This window comes from Poecile atricapillus, chromosome 19 (genome assembly GCF_030490865.1).
Source record: "Poecile atricapillus isolate bPoeAtr1 chromosome 19, bPoeAtr1.hap1, whole genome shotgun sequence".
Classification (NCBI taxonomy): Eukaryota; Metazoa; Chordata; class Aves; order Passeriformes; family Paridae; genus Poecile; species Poecile atricapillus.
Window position 1 is genome coordinate 7,242,737 of NC_081267.1, and position 14,827 is coordinate 7,257,563.

The 14,827-nt window shown below is 49.9% G+C and overlaps 1 pseudogene; it reads right to left on the reverse strand.

The window, feature by feature from the left end:
• LOC131586340 (zinc finger protein 850-like) overlaps positions 1-14,827 on the reverse strand; it is a 268,528-nt pseudogene that overhangs the window by 204,596 nt on the left and 49,105 nt on the right.

Here is a 14,827-nt window from a genome sequence, read left to right on the forward strand (position 1 = left end):
TGGGGGTTTTCGGAAGTTCTGGGTGTTTTTGGGGCCACGGTGGTTTTTTTGGGGTTCTCAAGGGTGTTTACAGGGATCCCGATGGGGGAATTAGGGCGATCCTGGGGGTGGAGTTGGGGGTCCCAAGGCTGTTTTGGGGAACCTGCTGGTGATGGAGATGGGGACCCCATGCCGGGTATGAACCTTCTCAATTTCTGTATGGGGTTTTGCAGTTTTGGGGAGTTTTTGGAGCATCCAGGGATGTGTTTGGGATCAGGGGAGGTTGGGGTGTCCTGGGGGGTTTGGGGGTTCTCGGCAGGTTTGGGGGTACCTGGGCAATGCGGGTGGCAGTGCTGGGGACCCCATGCCGGGTTTGAACCTTCTCACTGCCCATGGGCAGTGTCAGCGTGTTCAGGGAGATCCTGGGGGGCCCGGGGGGTCACCCCAAATCCCAGGGACCCCAAATGCTGAGGGACCCCCCGAACTGCCCTCACCACTGGATCTGCTGCAGGCAGGGGGGCACCAGCACTCGGCCCCCACCCTCCACCATCACAGGGGGGCTGTGGAAGAAATCTGGGGGTGCACGGACAGGTCGGGTGGGACCCCCAAAGTCCTGGGGGAGGGGACACGGGGGGACTCCCAGGAATTCCCGTTGTGGGGGGATGAGGGGGGACCCAGGAAGAGTTTTTGGGGGGGCTGGGTGGGTCATGGGGGGTCTCCCAGGATGGGTTTGGGGGGAACCGGATTGGAGCTCCCATAGCAGTGGGATAGGAAGATCTGCCCATAGAATTCCATGGGAATGGCATAACAGTGAGATCCATCTACAGAATGGGACAGCAGCTGGATCCATCCATGGAGGTCCCGTGGGAATGGGATGATGTCTGAGATCCATCCATGGAATTTCCATGGGAATTCAAACGTTCCCAAATTTTGTCCTCCCAAATCCCACATTCCCATTCCCACATTCCCTGGGAATTCTGCCCTCCCCACCTTTACACTCCAGCACCTCCCGCCCATATCTGACATATTTCTGGAGACATTCCCTGCAGCTGTGAGCCAGGAAATTTGTTAATCCCTCAGCCTGGATCTCAGGGATCCCCATTGGCGGTGCCACAGTTGCCATCGCAGCCCCACAGATCCCCCAGCCCCGGCTCCACCCGCTCAGCCCCGCTCTGGCTGTGCCGCTGCTGCAGCATCTGCAGCTCCCCGCTGGCCCCGTGCCGGTGCCGCTCCTTGTGCCGGCTCTGGCTATCCCAATATCCCAGCCCTGGCTATCCCAATATCCCAGCCCTGGCTATCCCAATATCCCTGCTCTGGCTATCCCAATATCCCAGCCCTGGCTATCCCAATATCCCAGCCCTGGCTATCCCAATATCCCAACCCTGGCTATCCCAATATCCCAGCCCTGCCTATCCCAATATCCCAGCCATGGCTATCCCAAGATCCCAGCCCTGGCTATCCCAATATCTCAGCCCTGGCTATCCCAATATCCCAACCCTGGCTATCCCAAGATCCCAGCCCTGGCTATCCCAATATCCCAGCCCTGGCTGTCCCAATATCCCAACCCTGGCTATCCCAATATCCCAGCCCTGCCTATCCCAATATCCCAGCCATGGCTATCCCAAGATCCCAGCCCTGGCTATCCCAATATCTCAGCCCTGGCTATCCCAATATCCCAACCCTGGCTATCCCAAGATCCCAGCCCTGGCTATCCCAATATCCCAGCCCTGGCTATCCCAATATCCCAGCCCTGGCTATCCCAATATCCCAGCCCTGGCTATCCCAAGATCCCGGCTCGGCTCCGGCCGCCATCCCCGGTGGCTGCGGCTCCGCCTGGCCCCGCTCGCTGCGGCGGCGCTGGAAGGGGATCCCAGCCAGGGACCCCATGGACATGGACTGCGGGAAGCCCGGGCCGGGCTCCGACAGCGCCGCGTGCAGGGAACGCAGGGAGAGGAGAACTGGGGGGACATTTGGAGATTTGGGATCGGGGGGGTCACGGCTGAAGGAAAGGGGGAACAGGGAGAGCCGGGAAGGGCATTTGGGGATGCCAGGACTGACAAGAGGGGAGGCTGGGGCTGGCTAGATGTGGCATGGCTGGAGTTCAGGGCGTTCCTGTATCCAGGAAAGGGAGCTCCAAGGGTCCCCGGTGTCCCCATTGCCAGGAGAGGGCAGGGAAAGCCGAGATGGCTGGGAATAGGGGTCCCGGGTGTCCTCAGTGCTGAGGAAAGGAGGGGCCGGCAGCTAGGAGAGGTAGGAATAGGGGTCCAGGGGGTAAATGGGTCAAGGAGAAGGGGGCTCTGGGGGCTGCAGGAGGCGGGATGGCCGGGAAAGGGGTGCAGGCGTTCCTGGTGCCGGATAAGGGGGTGCAGGGTGGGACCCACGGCCGGGAATGGGGGTTCGGTGGGATGGTGGCGCCCAGGAATGGGGGTTTAGGGGTCCCTCGGCGTTCCGGAATGGGCGATCAAAGAGTCCCGGTGCCGGGGGTCCCCCTCACCTCTCGCCGCCCCCCGGGAGCGCCCCCGGCCCCAGCGCTGGAGCCATCGCGCTGCTCCGCTGCGGCCCCGCCCACAGCCCCGGCCCCGCCCCCAGAGCCGCCTCCGGCCCCGCCATTGGCGCCGCTCTTTGCTGCCCGCCAGTGGCAGCCCGAGGCTGCAGTGACGTCACCGGTCGCCGGGCAGATCCCGGCGGCGCAGGGCGGCCAAGGCGGAAGCGAAAGTGCCCGAGGGAGCGCGGGGGGAGGGGACGGGGCAATTCCAGGGAATTCCCCGGGATCCCCTCCCGGGATCCCCCGGGACCCTCCTCGGCCGCGCACTGCGGGACCCCCGGGACAAACTGGGCTGAACTCCCGGGCCCTGCGCTCAAACTCTGCCTGGAACCCGCCGGCTTCGGCCCAAAGCGGGGGAAGCCCCGGGATCCGCGGATCCCATTTTTCCTGCGGCTGCGGCTCCCCAGCCCCGGCGGAGCAGGAGCGGGCGCTGGGAGCCCGAGCCCCGATTCCCAATCTCCTTCTCTCTCTCTCTGCTGCTCTCTCCCTCTCCTTTGGGTGATCAGAAATCCCAGAGCGGCTGGAGAGCCCCGTGCCCAGCTCGGCTTTCCCTGGAAAGGGAGGCCTGGGGGTGCGGTGCCCCGGGATGGCCGGGAATGGGGCTCCGGGGGTCCCCGGGCTGACGGAACCGGGGGATCCAGGGGCTGGCAGGGGAGGATCCCCGGGAAAGGGGGTGCAGGGCGCTGTTGGTGCAGGAGAAGGGGGTGCAGGGGGTCCCGGAGCTGGGGAAGGAGATGCGGGGGGGTCCCAGGGCCCAGGAATGGGGATCCAAGGGGGTCCCAGGGGGGCTCCCCAAAGGCCCTCCCAGGGCACAGCAGGAGCTGGGTCAGGAGCTCTGGCAGAGACAAAAGGGGGTGAGCCCGGCATGGGGGGGACATGGGGGAGTCACAGGTGATCCCGAGGGGGGACACGACCCCCAGGGACCCCTCCTCACCTTCTCCCACGCACCCCAACAGAGCCCCTAAATGGATGAGCAGAGCTCGGTGACTGCAGTATGAAACTTGTTCACCAGCACAGGAGGATTTAGAATTGAGGACAGGGGAAGGGTTTAACCCAGCCTCCTGTTTGAACAGCCTGGAGAGGGGGCTGGGAAGAAACCCATGCCTGCATTGAATTGAGAGAGATCCAGACCCGGGCTGGGAGAGATTTGAGACACACCCACCTTTGGACTTTGCTGTCTACAACACCCTGTCACATAAAGGTAAAACCTTACAAAAGAAAGGACTTGAAAAATCATGGTTTAGGATTTGTTACGTGGGCTTAGTGTAGCTAGCAGCTGGCCTGATAAGTTCCCACGCAAAAACATCTTGAGAATGAAAAGTTTGTTAACATAACAAACTATTCTTGGGGAGAAAAACAAGTGCACCTGTAGTAACAAGGGATCTGTCCCATGGGAATCAGTAGAAAAAGTATGTAAACATTGTTAGAGAGAAAAGTTTGGATTGATGTGTACACTCACCATTACCAACCAGTGAACTGAGTTCCCAATCGGGTCCTGCCGAAGCAGTGGAAAGAAGCAGCTCTGGTGGCCAAGTGGCACGGCCCATTCCAAGTGTCCCTGAGCACAGAAACAGCCCCAGCACAGCTGAACACGGGGGGACCCCTCAGCCTCGGCTCAAGGGCTCTGAAGCCCCGGAGATTTGGATTTCCCGGCTGCAGCAGGAGGATGGGAGGCCACCTCTGAGCCTGCACTGAAGGCAAGGCAGCAGCAGCCAGGGCTCCCCAGCGGGGGAAGCCCCTGGGCCTGCCCACAGATCCTCTGCTCAAATCCTCGGCCTGGGCACCCTCCTTTGGCATCTCCAGCCCCTGCGGGACAATCCTGGCTGGCACTGCTGGAGCTTCAGGGCTTTCTGTGCCTGCCCTCGCCACAGCTGCTGGGGAAGGCACCGGGAGAATTCCACTCTGGCTCTCAATTACACTCTGGGCTGGCTGGGATTAGAGTATTGGAAAATAGACCAAGTGTAAAATTATTTTTTATTTGATTTCTCCAGTCAGGCTTCATTTGCATTTGCCTTGGGGAAAGGAATTTTAAAGGGTTTTTTTTAAGGAATGTTCCACCACTCAGCAGAGATAAACTTAACATCTCAACAGACTGGGAATAGCCCAAAAGATTCCCACAAAGACAAGGACCATCAACAAAACATCAAGGCCCAGCAGCAAACATCAACCAACATCTACCCCAGACACTGCCCTGGCACAGCTGGAGACACCTGGTCTGGAAAAGGCTGAGCAGGAAATCCAGGAGTGCAGAACTAATTCACATCAGAGGCACAGAAATCCGGGTGCAACAGGAAACCAAACACTAAGAACTCCACAACTTGGAAACAATGAATATTAAACCCATGGATTTCTATGGGTTCAGACTGTATAAAGTTTAGGAAACATCTAGTAAAACTCACATGTCATGGAATGATTTTCTCTGCACATGCAGACTATGTGTGGCTGAAATGATTCTGTTCAGAATCAAGTAATGCTTTATTTCTCTAAAGACATTGTTGGAGAGTTTTTGCTTTTCACAGTTTCAGTGAAAGGATTACTCCATTGGAAGAATTTTTCATAATAATTCTACTTTTATATTGTAAGTTCTGTTTGGGCCAGAGGTGTGAGAATCAGTTTTTAGTCCGAGGAGAAGTAAAAGAAAATAATTGATTGCTTTCTAATTTTTGTTTTTATGTTTGTGCATGGCTCTTAGTGATGGCAAAATTATGGGATGGGTTTTTCCATGTTCACCTTTAAGCTGCATTTTGAAAACCAGAAGAGTTTGAAAGGTGGCCCATTAAAATGGAAAGAGTTAATAGAAAATTGTTTAAAATAAAACAACAAAAAACAGCAGATGGGGGAGGGAGCCCTTCATGTGAGTCATCCCATGGCTCCCCAGGAAGAGAAGCTTCATTCCAGGCAGCCAGCAGAGGAGCTTTAGAAATGCAAATTAACACCTCTGGGGAAAAGCCTGGACAATGTACCAGGATCTTACTGCCTGGGGGAGGAATTGGGCTGAATTCCTCTGCCCCTCACCCCAAGCTCTGCCTGGGGGCACAGATGGAATTTGCACAGCTGAAGGCAGAACCAATAGTGAGGATATCTGACTCTGCAGCAGAAATTGGTTAAGCTAAAAAGGAAAACTGCAAATGGAGATTGTTGTGAAAACTTCACTATAAAAAATGGGTGGGAATCATCCCAGTCCCCACCTTAACTTGTGCTCTCACTTTCTATGTTATCCAGGGTGAATTAGAGCACTGGGGTTTTTTTGCTAGCCCAAGGGAAATCAGTTGGGAATCCAAGTATGTGCTGATTTAATTAGAGAAAAGCCAAAAATTGATGGAGCCCTGGCTGGAGGGAGCACCCAAAAATGGGGAAAAGATGAACGGCCACCAGAACAAATCCTGCAACACCATGGACCAGGCCCTGGGAACCCTAACAAATTCATATCAGGAGCCAGAGAACCCATTTATCATTTCCATGGCATAATTAGATTACAGGATGTCCTCAAAATAATACCCAACCAGACAGCTCCAGTTCCTGACTTTCTTCCCAACCAATCCACCCAGATAAGGAACACAACGTTTCACCATGGGATGGGATCAGATTGTCTTTTAGCAGAAAAAAGAGGCAGAGTTTGTGGAAAGTTAAATGACTCAAACTGCTGTTGGCAAACAGAACACAAAGGAAAAGTGGAGAAATAGATAACAAAAGATATAAGAAAGCAGCTCATATACTGGTCCAAACATGGAAATGGGCAACTTTTTTTGTGGTTCCCTGGCAGACCATGGGTTAAACGAATGCTGTTTCTCCTCTTATGTTCTACAGCAACTCTCATCTTTTCACCATGCAGGACACCTTGCTGAGTGCAGCTCATTCAGCAGCTGAGCAAGGGGATGCAGGGGGCAGCCAGGCCTCCGGAGCCAGAAACGGCTACAAAAGGACAGCGAATGAGGGCACTGAGAGCAATCCCAAAACCAAAGAACAGCCAGGAATTAAAAACAGAGTCAGTGAGTGAATCTGCTTGGAGATAGGGCCAGGGACTTGCACATAAGGAAGCAATGGGAGAAAGCATCAGTTTCAGAAAATGTTACTAATTGACAAGGACCGCTGCTCTGACAAAGTCCTGCTAAATTCCTGAACTTCCAGAACAACAAAGACTTAACAGAGCCATCAATATCGGATGCTCTACAAAAGTGGTGGGTACATATTAACCGGGACATGCAGGAGGCAGATGGGGAAGTCTGAACCTTCCAAGCACCTCCGCCAGTGGGGAAAGGGACAGGGACACGCGGCCGGGAAAATCAGAACAAAAACGAGGCCGCGTCCTCCAGCAACTGGAGAGAGCGCACGGCAAATGCCCCATGGCCTCTCCCTTTGGGCAGCAATAAAGTCACTTGCACACCACTCCTCTGGCTCCTTTGGCCACACAAACCTCTGGCGCCGGGAATTTTCCCGCCCAGCCCCGGGCACAGCGCAGCCACCTCCGGGCTACCGACACGAACCGGGACGAGCCAGCGCTGCTCCGGCACCGGCTCCTGCCGAGGCCGCAGCGGGAAGGAGACCGCGGGCAGCCGCTCCCGCAGCGCCCTCACGCCAGGGCCAACACGGGCCGGCAACGGCACAAGCCACCCGCCACAGCCCCCTGCCGCCCCCTCCCGGGCCCGCAGCGAGCCCCGAGCCCCCGCAGAACCGAGCGCGGCTCCCACCTGCGATGGCCGGGGCCGCCTCCGAGCTCCGCCGCCGCCTCACCGGGCTCCGGCCGCTGCCGCCGCTGCCGGGCCCGCACAGACGCTCCGGCAATGGCGGCTCTCCTGCCCCACGGCCGCCCTGGGGGCGCCAGCGGGGCCGGGCTTGTCCCCGCTCTGCCCAATCAGAGCGCGCCAGAACCACGAGTGACGGCAGCAGCAGCCAATCGCAGCCAGCGGCGGGCTCTGCACATGGCACAGCCCCGCCCCGCGCCCTCAGGGCCCCCCGGGCTGTGTGAGGGGAAGGGCGGAGATGAGGAACAGCCCTGGAACGGGCCCGGCCCGAGCCGCCATTGAGCTCCCAACACAAACAAAGTTCTCCGCAGCTCCCGGCCCGCCTTTCCCTGCCCTGGGTGTTCGGTGGCTCCAGCTCAGGGGGAAACCCTGGAGCCTCACTTCTCCCACCTCTAATTAGGAGCATCAGGGCATCACTCGGATTTCCCCCTAAAAGGGAAAACTGCCCCAAATCCCTGTGGATGAGTGGGGGAGGAGAGAGATTTCTGGCAGAAAACTCCAAAAACTCAGAGCAGGATCATGAGAAGTAAATGAAGACCCTTAAAACCAGCTTCCCCCCACCCCTCCCTCCTCCCAGCTGTGCCTCCTCCCCCGGCAGTGCAGGGACACAGGGAATGGGGCCATGGTCACTCCATCCCCCGGGGCTTTTCCCCCTGCTCAGGGACAGGAGTCGTTCCCCTGCTGCACCCTGGGCTCTCTCCCACCGGAGACTTCTCCAGGAACTTCTCCAAGCTGAGTCCATCCCATGGGGAACAGCCCCCTCACAGTGCTGCAGCGTGGGTCACTCTGCCACGGGCTCAGTCCTTCTGAAAAGAACAGGCAAGGAGAGCAGCTCCTTTTTAATGCCTTTATTGAGGGCAGCTCTAGGTGGGGGAGCTCGACCACTGCTGCTCCCAATGGACAACCCAGAGGAGGAGATGTTCAGCTTTACCACAGGGCAGAGCTGGGGATTCTGTCTTCAGTAGAGTCTCTAGAAGGACTCTGGTTTACTGTAAATCTTGGGTAGTCATGGAGAGCAAATGTTGTTTAGTTATGGTGACAAAGTCCAGAACATCAGTCAGTTGCTCAATGTTCTCCCTTGCTCATCAGTGTAGTTTGGAGTCCAGTTTGTGCCATGGCTCGCTGATTCTAGAGGTCTTTGGATGTTAATCCACTTCTCCTGGGTGCTACCCCCCATGGGAGTTGGGCTCATCTACACACTGGGTGCTGTCATCGGTGCCATTGGGGGGTTCCGGGAGCAGCAGAGGCAATAGACAAGGCCAGGTGGCATTAACAAGGCTGGTACAACAACACTGGTATTTACCAAACATGACACAGCATGAGGTACATTAACAAAGAAGGCCCCTTACGGTGACAACATTCTACTGTTCAAACTGTAAAACATCTTTGTGTACTGATCAAGAGGTTACGATTTACTCTTCACAATCCTGATGCTGAATGTCTCCTGAGGACATCTGGTCACAGAGAAGAATGAGCCCCTTGTGGGCTGCCCCTGTTTGGACAACCTGCTCCTCATCCCCGAGCCTCAGCATGTCTGACATCGCCCACCTGGGACTGACATCCCAAAACATTGAGAACATTTATCAATTTTTCTTTATCATTAAAATCTAATTAATTTATAAAAATAAAATTTTACTTTTTATAATAATATTATTCTGTATTCTTATAACCTTGTTTTTGCATTTATATAAAAGAATTGATACATTTTCAGGAACAAGACATTATTGTTCTCTGGCTCTAAGTACCACAATTTCCTTCATTAATTAACTGACCACTATTTCTCCCTCTTTATGCTAATTACTCCTATTTTTAGCCCGTTATTCATAATTTTGAAATTATTCTCAGACAGGGTAAAAGGGGCCACTTTGGGGTCCATGGAAACTTTTCTGGGGAACATTTGGGGCAGTTTCAGGTCTGGGAAGGGATTTAGAGGGCACCTAGGGTTCTGGAGGACACTTGGGGGAGCCGGGTGAGCACTTGGAGGGGCACTTAGGGATTCTGTGGGACAATTCGGGATCCAGGGGAGCACTTGGGGGTCCAGGGGGGCACTTGGAGGTCAGGGAGGGGAATCTGGGGGCCCTTTGGGGTCTGGGCGGGCACTTGGGGGGCTGTAACAGGGAATCTATGGGCCGCGGGGGATGATGGGAGTTGTAGGCGCCGGTATAATACGGTTTAATGGGGCCGCGGAGCATCATGGGAGTTGTAGGCGCAGCTCCAATGGGTTCCGGTGAGGCGCGGGGCATGACGGGAGATGGAGTCCCGGCTGGAATAGCGCTCTATGGGCGTCGCGGAGCATGATGGGAGCTGTAGTCCCGGAAGTGGCTCGGAAGGCGCGTTTGGCGGTGCGGGGAAGCGCTTGGAGAACACTTTTGTGTCTGAGCTGTGGCTGCAGGTGCTCGGGGCGAATGTATACGGCTCGGGAGCACTTGGGGGGAGCCTGGGGAGCTGTAACCGAGCTCTTTAGTGTTATAAATTCACTCGAGAGAGTGTTAAAGTTTAATAAAGGGAAGTTTTATTAATTATAGCAAGCAAGCAATAAGCAAAAGACAGCGCTGGACAGCCGGGAAGCGATCCCGCTTTGCCGCGGCCATGCTTCCGTTTTTCGTGTGTCTCCTTTTAATCAGTCCGGCTCTCCGGGCTCTCCTGTGACGTGTCCTTCCTCGGGTCTTTCTGCGCATGCGCCTTCATCGGTCTAGGGGTCCGATCGTTCGGTCTTTACCTTATCTTCCTTTAACTTTTCTTCACTGTTCTCTGTAAAGGCTTAGCTCAGTAATTTTTTGGAATGCAAGGAATCTTAGCAAGGACATGATAAACGTCAGTAGCTATACAAGCATCAGTTACTATGCATACGTAAGTAACTATCGTAAGTAAGTAAGGGGTAAGTAACAATCTTGATTTTACAGAACATAACATTACAGGGTATCATATCTGCATGTTTAGTCGAACAAAAGGGTCTCTGTTTATCACAATCCCCCCTTTTTTCTATTCCCTACTTTTGTTCGCTAAATCTTTGCAATTCTTTTTTTACTTAGTTCTAAATAATCTTCGGTTTCTGCTTCATTTAAGGTTTCATAAGGTGAGCTGCTTCTAACTTGCTTTTTACAATGTTAATAACTTTATTAAGAATGCAAGGGCTAAAAGTAAGTCTTAAGATTAGTAAAATTAGTGGTCCTGCTATAGTAGATAGTAAAGTTGTTTGCCAGGGAGAATAATTAAACTAGGATTCATACCAACTCTGTTGCATTTGTTCTTTCTTTCTCTTTTCCAGTTCTTTTTGTGATTTGGCCATGGTTTCTCTTACTATCTCGCTTGTATTTACATATACACAACACTCTTCTTTAAGTGTAGTACACAGGCTCTCTTGTTGTAAAAATAATAAGTTTAATCCTCTTCTATTTTGCAAGACTACTTCAACCAGTGAGTCTAGGGAGTCTGTGAGGTCTTTTATGGATTCATCAATTCTTCTTAAATTTTCATCTACTGAAATTTTAAGCTCTTTAAGCCCCTGGTGTTGATTAACTAAGGATGCTACACCTGTTCCTAATCCAGCTCCTTTTATGCTTAGTAATACGGCTATTGTTAATACTGTGAGGGGTTCTCGTTTTACCAAATGGTGTTCTGAGTTTTGGTATTGTGTATACATATATTCTTCAGAATGATAAATAATTCGGGGAACTATTATAACTTGTATACAAAATTCATAGGTTTCATTAAAGGCTGTTACAGAGACACATGGGGTTACTCCTAAAGTGTTACAAACCCATTTAGTATTAGGTGCTGGAATCAGCTACTGAGCTGGCTTGCGAGGGTCATTAATCTGTATTTTTGTCTGACATAAGTGTTTCTTATCTGGGGGCACATTTCCCACACATTTCCCTTTTCCAGTGACTCTAGATAATGTTATTCCTGGAGTGTTTTCTCTTCCCAATTTCCATAAACAGGCAGCAGGATTAGTGCCATTTACTCTTTTTGGTTCTGCTATGGAGCCTATGGCCTCATAAAAGGGTGGGTTAATGTTATAGCATAACCAACATTCTCTAGTTAAATTTGGGTGTGTATCATTTAATACTTTAAAGGTAGCTTGCAATATTTTCCAAAGAACTTCATTTCCATATTCTTGGGGTGTCTCTACTGTGGTTGTTACTTGTGTGCTATTTTCTAAATTTTCTGAATAGTTACTCTGATCTCTTACTTTGGGATCTATTACTCCCCACACCACTGGATTTGGTCCAACAGATCCCGAATCATGTGGAACCATTTCTTTCTTTATAAGAATGTGCACTCCCCGATCTTTTCCGGGTTCCCACACCCTGAGACCCCAGGTTCGTCCCAGTAACCACCCAGGGTCTTGGGACTGTGTAATATTGATGTAATGAAATTTACAAGTTCCAGTATATGTTACTTCCCCTGAGGGGCCTATCCAGGGCTTTATACATCCATGTGGACCCCGTTCAACCTTTAGATACTTATCTGGGTTTTGTACTTTCCACCCCATGGAAATTGTTTCACAGCCCCAATATCTACAGTAAAATTCCCCAGGATAATTACAATATCCTCTGCCTGGATTAGAAGCTGGGCACATATATAGTACTCGCCGGAGCGGGATATTACTAGTACTCTTCCATTTAATAAGAGAATCTAGTGTAACTTGAAAGCTAGGGTTTCCAGAGGTGATCTGTGATTGGATAATAGCCTGGTCTTCCCATCGAATTATAGACCAATTAAAGGGTTCGTGAGTCTTACCTATACAAATGTCAAATGTGCTAATTAAGATTGTAAATGTTATTAACTTCTTTAATGAGCATTAGCTTCCCCTGCTATAATAGAGGCTTTTCTTTTGTATAGTGTTAGTTTTGATTTTCTAAAAATTATTTTGCTGGGTTGTATCATTTCCATTCTTGTGGCATTTCCAGGTCTATGACCTTTTGGTCCCATGTATATTGGAGTGTTTCCTTCCACAGTTTATTACTCCTCTGCCTCTCCCGTCGTCGGCCCGGTTGCCACGGGACACGGGGTGTACCATCTTCTCGGCAGCAAGAGTATTCTTCGGGAGGGAAATTACTCCTTCTCTTATTAATTCTTTGTATGTATTTTTTTCAACTTTTATGCTTTACTAAAGGGGTATTACACCTCAATTCCTGGAGCCACTGTCTGCACAACCCAGCTACTATATTTACTATAAAAGGTGCAGGTTCGTTTGGATGGTAATAATACAAGGGGTTAACTCCTCTGGCATAAATAGTCCACCACTCCTCTGATTTTGTCTCAAATTTTTTTTTTGCTCGTATTCTAGTTATTAAGGGCCAATCCGTGAGTTTTCTCTGGGCAGCGTAGCAAGATCTACACACCCCTCTTAGTGGGTAGCCTCTATGACAGTGGGTCCACTAATGTTCTTTACATATTATACATTTAAAACAAACAAAAAGATAACAATTCTGACATAAAGTACAGCCTATTTTTACACTTCTATTATATATTTCTTTACTACTAGATGGGGGTATTTTATATTCTATATAAAAAATCTTTATGAAATTTACTATTTATAAGTTTTTAAGCCGGTTAATAGTCCTTGGATGTTACTTTGTTCGGGATATCTTAAGTCTCAGGTTCCCAGCCGGGCTAACCACTTCTCAGTTATTAGTCTTTTGTGGGTTCACAGGTCTCTTTATACGACTGGAATGTGTCCACTCCTTTTCAGCTGTTCGAACTACAGAGTCAGTTGTTAATAACACTTGGTACGGCTTTTTTCACTTCGGTGTTAGGGATTTTCTTTCTAGTTTCTTATCAGCGCTTACTCTCCGGGTTGTACCTGAGAGTGTAGGGCAGTTGAAGATAACTCCATTCTCGGTCACTATTAAAAACTCAGAAATCTCAGTTAGAATAAAACAGTATCTCTTGTCACTTGAGGGACGAAGAGGGTTGAAACCAGAAATAGATAGATTGTTAAGTAAGGGACTATTAGAACCATGTATGTCACTTTTTAACACACCCATACTGCCAGTAAAGAAGCCAGATGGGACTTATCGTTTGGTACAAGATTTAAGAGAAATTAATAAGAATTTAATAAACGTACAGTGGCACGGTTCCCTGTAATAGCAAATTCGTATACATCATTAAGCAAATTGGGACCTGACAGTCTACAGTACAGTGTTATAGATTTAAAGGATACATTTTGGGCCTTGGTCTCATCTCTTGATGAGACTAGTCGAAATTATTTTACATTTGAATGGGAAGATCCAGACACAGAGAGGAGACAACAATTGAGATGGACACTATTGCCCCAGGGATTTACAGAACCTCTCAACTTGCCTGGACAAGCACTAGAACAGATTCTACAGGATTATCAGACAGACCCAGGAGTGACTCTGATACAATACGTGGATGATTTGCTTTTAGCTGGAAAGAGGAGGAAGATGTAAGGAGAGAGAGTATTAAATCGTTAAATTTCCTGGGTTTAAAAGGATTGCAAGTATCTAAGGCAAAGCTCCAATTTGTGGAAAAGAAGTAAAATATTTAGGCCATTACTTTAGAAAAGGGGAAAAAAAATAGACTCTGAAAAAAATACAAGGAATTTTGTCACTACTAATTCCTAAAAATAAAAGACAGATACGTCAAATCTTGGGATTAACAGGGTATCGTAGACAGTGGATTGAAAACTATAGTAGTAAAGTATAATTTTTATATCAAAAATTGACACAGGAGGGAGTAATAAAATGGAGTTTAGAAGATACAGAAAAATTCCGGGAACTACAAGAAAGTTTAATTCATGCTCCTGTCTTGAGTCTCTCAGATTTAAAGAGACCCTTTTACTTGTTTGTAAATGTAGAAAATAGGGTCGCCTCTGGAGTCCTAACTCAGGAGTGGGCAGGGAGGAAGAAGCTAATAGGGTATTTATCAAAGATCTTAGACCTTGTGAGTAAAGGCTGGCCAGCCTGTTTACAAGTAGTAGCAGGATGTACCTTACTGGTAGAAGAAGCTAGCAAAATCACCTTTAATAGCAATTTGAAGATAATGTCCCCTCATAACATTTGGGGTGTGCTACAACAAAAAGCGGAAAAATGGATTTCAGATGCTAGACTTTTAAAACATGAAGGAATTCCAACTGAAGCCCTAAACTTAATATTAAAACCCACAACTGTACAAAACCCGGCTGCCTTTTGTATGGAGAACCTGAAAGTAAATCTTTGACACATGACTGTATAACTACAATTGAGGAACAAACCAAAATTAGACTTGATCTGGAAGAAGAGGAATTAGAAAGCGGAGAAAAGCTGTTTGTGGATGGGTCCTCCAGAGTGATAGAAGGAAAGAGGAAAACAGGCTATGCTATAATAAGAGGACCTGATATTCAAGTTTTAGAATCAGGTCCATTAGACAAATCTTGGTCAGCCCAAGCCTGTGAATTGTATGCAGCATTAAGGGCATTGAAATCACTAGAAGGAAAGGAGGGGACAATATATACAGATTCCAGATATAGTTATGAGGTGGTGCATATGTTTGGTAAACTGTGGGAAGAAAGAGGTTTAATAAACTCTCAAGGGAAAGATTTGGTTCATCAAAA